This window comes from Octodon degus, unplaced genomic scaffold (assembly GCF_000260255.1).
Source record: "Octodon degus isolate 3935 unplaced genomic scaffold, OctDeg1.0 scaffold00009, whole genome shotgun sequence".
Lineage (NCBI taxonomy): Eukaryota > Metazoa > Chordata > Mammalia > Rodentia > Octodontidae > Octodon > Octodon degus.
Genome location: NW_004524585.1, coordinates 10,103,094 through 10,111,765, shown reverse-complemented (window position 1 = coordinate 10,111,765; position 8,672 = coordinate 10,103,094). Strand labels below are relative to the sequence as shown.

The 8,672-nt window shown below is 41.2% G+C and overlaps 1 pseudogene; it reads right to left on the bottom strand.

Moving 5' to 3' along the window:
- Nucleotides 1-5,597: 5,597 nt before the first annotated feature.
- LOC101559749 lies at nt 5,598-7,788 on the bottom strand (annotated as a pseudogene).
- Nucleotides 7,789-8,672: the final 884 nt, after the last annotated feature.

Sequence of the window (8,672 nt, the reverse complement as noted above, 5' to 3'; positions counted from 1 at the left end):
ATATAGTCAAGCTAGATATTTGAATTTTTTTATGAACAGGATAAAAGAGATGATCTACAAGCCCTAATGACAAGAAAAATGTGTTGATAGAGATGAGGACAGCTGAAAACAACAGAGGTCAAGGCTATTTTTTGTACTATTCAAAAAGTTTGCATCAGAGTGCTGAAATTGCTCACAAAATTGTCCAAATTGCTTATAATATTCTAATACAAATAATATTTACAGTAGACAAAGGATGCATATGGAATTTCTGCAATGATCAAAATTTCAATTGCTTTCTTATTCCTGTTGCTCCCATAAACAAAGCATTTTAATTGTGTTTCACTTTTCTTTTGAGTTTTCTTTATTTATTTGGTACAGAGTCTCACTACTTAGCTCATACTCAGTGATCCTCCTGTCTCAGCCTCCCCAGTGCTGGCATTATACGACACTCAGTTTCGGGATGGCATGGCACTCCCAGGGTTCCAGGGCCAGCACTGCATGCAGTACCTGGGATTGAACCTCAGTCCTTGAGCTTGCTGGGCAGGTGCTTAGACGACTGAACTATCTCCCCAGGCTGTGTATTACTTTTCTGTGATAGATATCTCACCAGGAATTTAGTAGGACCCAACTGCTATGATGTGTGTTATATTTTAAAGTAATTTATTTCTCTCTGTGGACTGTTTTTCACCCAACACTTCCAAAATATTTAAATAATAGTATATCACTTAGGGGATAATTGCATGTAATAAAGCAATAAATCCTCAAAGTATTATATGCTATCATAGCACCTTATCATAGCATGACTCTATGTAGAGTTATAGCTTCTGAACCATACAACTAATCATGACAAAAGCTTGAACTAATGCTTAGTCTGTAAATGGCATATCAGTCTAGCACCCAGGATGATGTTAAAAAAGAACATCATTGCCTTAATATTAAAACTCTCAATGACAATTAAAAGTAGCAAAAAAGTAATTTTTTAGAAAAAAATTTTTCTCTTCCACATTGCTCCAGCTAATTAAGTGCTACAAGAACAATTGCAATTGAAAGGACTTTGTTGAGTCACTTACATAAACTATGGGACTGGAAAAAGTACTGAGCAAAACAAGGCAGGGGATTCTCGCGCTTTGCAGAATGACAAGCCAAGTGACCTCAGAGGTCCTGTTCATCCATGAGTTCTCCAGCACCTCACTGGTTACTCACAGTTTTGAGCAATTTTTTAAAAATGGTGGATGTTTTCTAGTACTTTAAAATATAAATAAATTTCTTGCTGTAGTTCATGCAATTAAATGGTTTTTACAAGATGTTTTTTTACAAGTGAAACAGTACTAATCCCAGGTACTTTTTCTTGGAAAAAATTCACTGAAAACAAGTTACTTCATTTTCCCCAAGCAAATCTCTTAGTTTTCAGTAGATTCCAAATAGAATTAAAACTACACCGTGTGCCAAATGCTTGCCAAGGGTATGACTGGTTTCTAACCAAAAGTCTCATTGAAGACACTCATTTTGCTAATTGCATCCTTTCCCCAAAAAGTGAGAGCATAATTTATGAAAGGATAATAATTAAGCTCTCCATAAAATGTTTGAGTTGCTTAACTTGGTGTGTGTTTTCAGATATCATGGAAAGTTATACTTTGACACAGAGCTGTATGATGGCTACTATTCCGGCCAACTTATAAATCTTAGTGAAGGGAAGTTTAAATGGCAAGTGTTGGGCAGGGCAGTGCCCTCACTGCTGCCTAATTCTGCTCAAACAAAGACACATTCATGAAGCTACTGAGCTACTTAATGCTTGGATCTGTCACCAGTGAGACATAACCTTGCCAGGGCTGCTGGGAAGCTCATTGAGAGAACTTGGAAGTCATGAAAAGAAAGCTACAAAATGTTCTTGGGATTTTCCTATACATTAGACTTCATATAGCCAAGCACTATTCTGGCATGTATGTTTCATTAAGAAATGGTGTTAAGTTGCAGTCTAAGAACAGTAAGAAACTTCAAATTCCACCTACCACCCAACCAATGCATTATTTTCTTTAGTTCCTTTAATTCCATATTCACTCTTCAAGCACATAACGACTCCTTAACTAGAAAAATCAGAGGAACACTAAAAATCATTGCTGTTCAAATTTCATATAATTTACTTTTTTAAAAAGGAAATTTCAGTGATCAGAATAGGACTGTTTATAAACTAGTTCCTCCTTTGTGGGTTGTAATTGTACTTTAGGGTCTATCTCAAAGACTTACAGAGAATGTTCTGTTGGAAAAAAAAATCGACAACATAAATATAGCTTAGTATGCATGGCTGGGGTTGTAGCCCAAAGGTAGAGCTTAGGCACAGATGTGCAAGGCCCTGGGCTTGATCCCCGCACTGGTTCATGTGCACACAATAGTGTATGGTTCTCAACATTTTTATCCTAACTCTCTATTTTTAATATCCAATATCATTTGTCTATTAACATGCTTAAAACAGGAGAAGCAGATCCCTCAAACCTTAACTTTTAAAAGCCTTAGAAACAGAAGAGAAAGACTGTACAGGCATAATGCTTAAGTCACTCTGTTGTCACCAAGTTTGGAACTGTACTGCCCTGGGTGAGTCCCCTGTGCTTCCCTCTGCCACTCCACTGCCACCCAGCACCCTTCCTGGTTTGTAGAGTCCCAGGGGATTGGAGGCATCTATGAAGGGGAAGACATCCTGTCCTGAGACCCCCTCAATGGCATGGGCTCTACTCCAGTTCAAACTTCCTCACAGGGACACGCACCACCCCCCTCAGTTTCTCATCCTGAAATGAGTTGAGGAAGACACCAGTAACTAAAATTCTGTGGCCTAAGTAAATTAAGTCACATATGGCATTAAAGCTTAGCTTCTTTGATTTTTTTGTTTTGTTTTCACTATGCTGGGCATCAACCCAGGGCGTCATGTGTGCTAGGCCAGTCGTGTACTGCTGAGCCACCTCGCCAGCCCCAAAGCCTGCCTATTAAACTTGTTGCATAAGTACACAATACTTTACCTGGTCTATTTCCTTCCAATTCAGTCCATTTAGTGTGGGCGGTGTGCATACATTCCTTCCAGCTTTTCCATTTGGCTTTTTCTCCTGGTTCCTGCCTGCTGATCCTCAGGCAGTCCTCTCTTTACCCCATGTACACCTTCCGCCTGTTTCACCTTTCTCTTCTGCACACGGCATTTACTCTCAATACTGCTCTGTCTTGGATCTTTTGCTTCAGCCATCTCAGAAAGCTCTGCTTAACTTGAAATGACTGCTTCATTTGTTGGGTTATAAGTAAAAAATATTAAAATGAAAACATTATTTTTAGGACATCCTTATTGTACTTTAAAATTTTAGAAACATATTTCTAACTACACAATATGCTGCTATTACATTAAGACAGTAAAATAACTGTCTGAGGGTGTAAATCAAACAAGGTTGGTTTAATAGTCTATTAAAATATTTCAGACTTGTAGAAGGTTGCAGACAGTGACATAAAATGCTGACCCTTGTCAAATTTAAATAATTTATTTTTCCCCCTCCCAAGATCAAGACCTTAAGTAAATACATTCTACCATCAAGATACACTGCCAATGCCCTTTTTCTTAGGCACATGTGTAACATTAGGAATATGCACATATTCGAGTTCTGTTTTCATCCTTCATCTAATATACAAGCACTATTATACAACCAAGTTTTTTCTTTTAATATTCTTATAATTCTATTACATATACATGTATAGTAAATGATATATATTACTGATGTGTTTTAAAATTTCATATCAACCTACCATCTTTCATTGTTCAGATTTTCCTGTGTTGCTACATGTAACTCAAGCTCATTTATTTTGATTGTTGTACAGAATAATTTTATTTGAATGTACCTCAATTTATTTATCCATATCATTCTCAGGTGGTTTCTAAGCAATATCTGTTTTTTAAAAAAATATATATTCTAGTGTTTTTCTAAGTATTAATTGTTGCAAATGGTACAAGGACTAATACACTTTCCTGGCCATGTGCAGAAGAGTTTCTAGGGGCTATGAACATGCATCTTAACGTTGACTATATATTTCGAAAGTGGTCTCAATGTGGCTGATCTGATGTAAGTTCCCATCAGCAGTATATGAATTTCTCTTTCTCTGCAATCATATGCTTGACATCACTGGCTTTCTGATGAAAAGGAACACTAGCATAGTTTCATCATTGTTGACATTTTTCTAATTGCAAACAAGCTTGAACATTTATTTTGTATGTGTGTGTGTGTTTGTAACTTGCCTACTCATGGCCTTTGCCTCTTTTGCTTTTGTGTCATTTATTCTGCAGATAATTTTCCATTGTGGATTGTGTGAGATAGGTGTGTAATTTAAAATTTTTCCGTACGAATAGTTTTTCCAGCATCAATTATTGGAGAGTCCCTCCTTACCCTACTGGTTTTAGTGTTCTATATAGTTTCCATGTATGAAGGGTCCCATTTTATAACTCTGATATGATTGACTTCTTTTCTTTTCTCCCGCCCTGGCTTGTATTCAGTAGGTAGTTACAATAGTGCTCTTAAGCTGGCTCACATACAGGCAGCCAGCTAGAGCCTATACTGTTTTTCTGAAAATCTGAAGTACAAGCAAATAACCAGGCAGGTGAGTGGTCCTTTCTGGCTTCTCAGGGCTCCAGAGTTCCTGTCAATGCTAGCTTTCCCAGCATAGCGAGGGACATCATCAGAGAAACATCTCATGGGGGGGCTACATCTGGGTACATGCTTTGCTTCAGAGCTGTCTATTCATCTCCTATTTCAAATCTTGATTCTGCCGTACTAGCTCTGCCCCTGGGGCACGCTGAGACGGCAACTAAAACTGGGTGTGGTGTCATGCACTTCTGTAACCCAAGTGCTTGGGAGACTGAGAATCACTGAGTCTGATCTGTATAGTGAGGCCCTGTAGACCCTGTACTAAATACATAAAAAAAAAAAATCTTGGCTCAATACAAGACCTTCTAAATCATGATTTCTTCTCATAGGAAAGCTGATTTGTAAGCATAAGGAGGTGGGAGGGAGAAGCAACAAGAGGGACCCAAGCAGGCTTGCATGTCTGGATACCTACAGTAAAGAACTCTTGAGGCAGGGACCTTCCTGGAAAAAACCATGCACTACAGTCCTTCCCCTCTAGGAACCAAAAGCAAGGGACACAGGCAAACTCCAACCCCATGCCATCCTACCCACCTTCTGGCAGTCTCTAGGTAATGATCTTAGGAAGTAAGCTTACATTTATCATTAAAGGATAATTTGGAGAATTTATACCATGTACAAGCCTACCCTGCAAGAAGGAAGGGAAGTGATTCTGCAGGACACAAAATAGAAATGATTTGGGGAATTTCTAATTTCTCTTTGCCATTGCTTTTGCCGTTTCCACCCTTCAGCTCCTGGCAGGGACAGCGAGGAGTCATTCTCTCCAGAGACCACTTATAGACCCTTCTGCTTTCAAGGTCTCAGCAGTGACCACTGCCTTTACATAATCAGGCTAGGTGCAGCCATGAGGAGCAGCATGATCTCTGTGATACAGGCTGAGCCTTGGACTGCTCAGCCATATGAGCACCTGGACTTGTAGGTAGCCTGAGTGTAAGGGTCAAGGTGCAGTCTCTACTGTAGCTCAGGAATGAATTGAGATCCACAGATACCGTAAGGTCCAAGGGGTCCTACATCAGGGAAGCTGATGTCCAATAGGATCTTGCTAAGGCTGCAATTCATTATGACTAGAACCAAGCCTCTATCAGAGAATGGTTGTCTGAAAGACTGGGAACCTATGGCTCTGGGGAGCCTGGCTTGGGAACTTCCAGATCTGAGGGGGAAAGAGCTGTTAAAGGGGTCAGAGGTAAGATCAAAGTACTCTGAGTAAAGGAGTTCTCTGGGTAAGTCAAATGGCATGCTTTCCAATGAGTAAGCAGGGGCTAAAGGTACCCAGGTATGGACTAAAATCCATCCCCTCACTTTGACTAAGAATGTGGGTTTCCATGATTCAAGGGTTTGAGAAGGAGAGATCTAGTTGGGCTGGAGGAGATGGGCAGTACCTCCTTCATGGGGGTCTTGAAAGGTGCTCCCTTTTATGTGCAGCCAAGCTATGGTGCAGGCTCTCCAAGGACTTTGCCAGAGAGGGGACTCTGTGCCTTGTCAAGACATGCCAGGACCCTCCAAGATTGCAAGCTCAGACTCATTCACACGAGGTGGCAGCAGATGCTATTTCCTTAGAGATCAGCTCACCTTCCTTCTCTCTCTCTCCATTTGATTACAAGAAGTTCTGAGATGAGTTCCCATGCTGGGAACTTGAATTTACCATAGGACTTCTTGGGCCTTGGGTGGGAAAGCAGGGTGAATTCTTGCACCAGTGCGATGACTCTTCTCTGAAGTTTGGGTATAAAGAAGGCCACTGTTCCACAGGATGGCTTTCTACCTTTTTTTTCCCCATAATGGGCTCTCTACCTTGATGGGTCATGTTAAGGATGGCATATCCTCCCCAGGCTGGGTTTCTTCCTTATTGATTGACAAAAAAGATAGCAAAGGCAACAGCCTTTCTCCAAGCAGGGATTTCTCCTCCTTGACAGCTCCTATAGCAGGAAGAAGGGCTATATCCTCACTAGATAGCAGCACCATGAAGGCAACACATAATTCTTTATTTTGATCTAGCTCAGAGCTCAGAAGTGAAGCTTCCAGGGCAATGGCACCTTCACTATGGGCTGCAACAACAGGATGGGCTCACTGGGAACGAGGTGGGCACCAGCGCAGACCTGTGGCAGCAGTAGATTCATCTGCTGTGCACCCAGTGGGAGTTCAGCTTTTATAGTCACATTTTAGAGAAGTTCACCATTGGGCCATTTCTGCCTCTCAAACACCTGGTCCAAAGTCAGTAATCTACTAGCACTGGGACTAATGGTCCAAATGAGAGCTTGCCATTGGCACATGTCTTGCAAACCAGCATGTCATGCAGAGAAAGTTGTGAATAGAATTCTTCCAGCCTGGCTTGGTAATGTGCTTAAAATAGAGGAAATGATCCTTTATCCAAGTGTAGATGCCTTTCAAGGTCATGGACTGCTTCTTAGAGTTCTTGATGGTGAAAGTCTCATGGCCATGGAAGAGCAAACTGGTTTTTTTGACACAGAATCCTGCCAAGAAGTTGATGTTCCCGAAAGCTTGCAACCTTGCCTGGTTCTTGCTCCTGGTGATAACTTTCCTTCTTCTCTGCCTCTTCCTTTGTCTGCAGGAGCCCAGCCCATCAGAACTCATCTTTCCAAGCCCTTGCATATTGGCTAAATTGTTGTCCCCAGTGCAGCCTGCTGCCGCACACCAACACAGGTCTTCTGTCTCTGCCTGGTGGGCCTCAGGTGGTCTCGGAACTTTCACATTCCTAGCTGCAAGATTTGACCCTAACCTCCCAGTGAACACTTTTGTTCCCTTGGAATCACTTCCGGTTTGAGCTTGAGGTGGGGTTCTTGAAAGTGAGTTTGGCTCCCCTAGAGCAGACAAGAATATACATGTTGGGCCCATGGCTGCCTCTCTCTTTTCCTTTGCGGGTCATGCTGTGATCAGCTCTGAGCACAGCATTGTTCGTGATGGCCAGCATATGTGTTGGGCATGGTGGCATGGTTAATAGTCTTCATTCCAGTTGGAAACTTGCAGAAGCTGGACTTTGCCACCTTGAAGGCCTGTGCTTAGTTAGGATTCTGTTGGGCAAGGGTCTCTCAGGCTCCTCTGTAGTTGTTTCACCTGGAGTGCTTTGAACAGGAAGTGGCAGCCTCAGTCTTCACAGAATCAGTGACCCCCGGGGGCTGTTTATCATGTTGAATCTGTGCTCTCGCTGAGCAACACAAGCGTGGACTCTCAGGCTGAACTGCCGCCAGCTAGGGCCTTGCAAGGCTATTCCGAGGGGTCTGCAAGGAAGCGCCTGTGATGTGGGCTAGAAGGGAGCCCTGAGAGGAGGGGTCAGGGCCCCTTGTTTTCTTGTTCTATATCAATGCCACACTTGTAATTTTCATAGCTTCCTAGTAAGCTTTTTTTTTTTTTTTTTTGCAGAACCGGGGATTGAACTCAGGCGCTTGCGCTTGCCAGGGAAGCACTTATTCCACTGAGCCATCTACCCAGCCCCTTTTTGTTTTTTTAAGTAGGGAAAATTTCTTTACCTTTTTCCTTTTCTTCAAAGCTTCTATTCACATAAATTTTAGAATTCATTTTCCCAAACATTGCAGAGATTGTGGCTGGAATTACAAACTGAAATGGACAGTAAATATTTTAACAATATTAAGTCTTCCTGAACAAGATATACCTCTGTACTTAGTCTCTATTTATTTCTTTCAATTAGTTTCAGATTTTTTCCCCCTAGAAGGTCTCTGACACATTTTGTTAGATTTATTCCTGCAAATTTCGATCCTGATATATGGAAGTATGTAGAAATACAACTCAGTTTTTAAAAACCCTTTTGTTTAATGACTTCATTATCTGGATTTTCTGTGATAATTGTTCTTATGAATTGTTGTTTTAATTTCTGTCTTCACAATCTTTTTTTTTTTTCATCACAAATAGGACTTTATTTATCACTATTAAAAATCTGGATCTTAATTGGACTCTTGCACTGGTGGTTCATATCCATCAGCTCGTTCAACTTTAGCTCCAGTCTCATCTCCAGTAGCCTTTCCAGAGCTGCTACCTTCACCATGAAGCTCCATG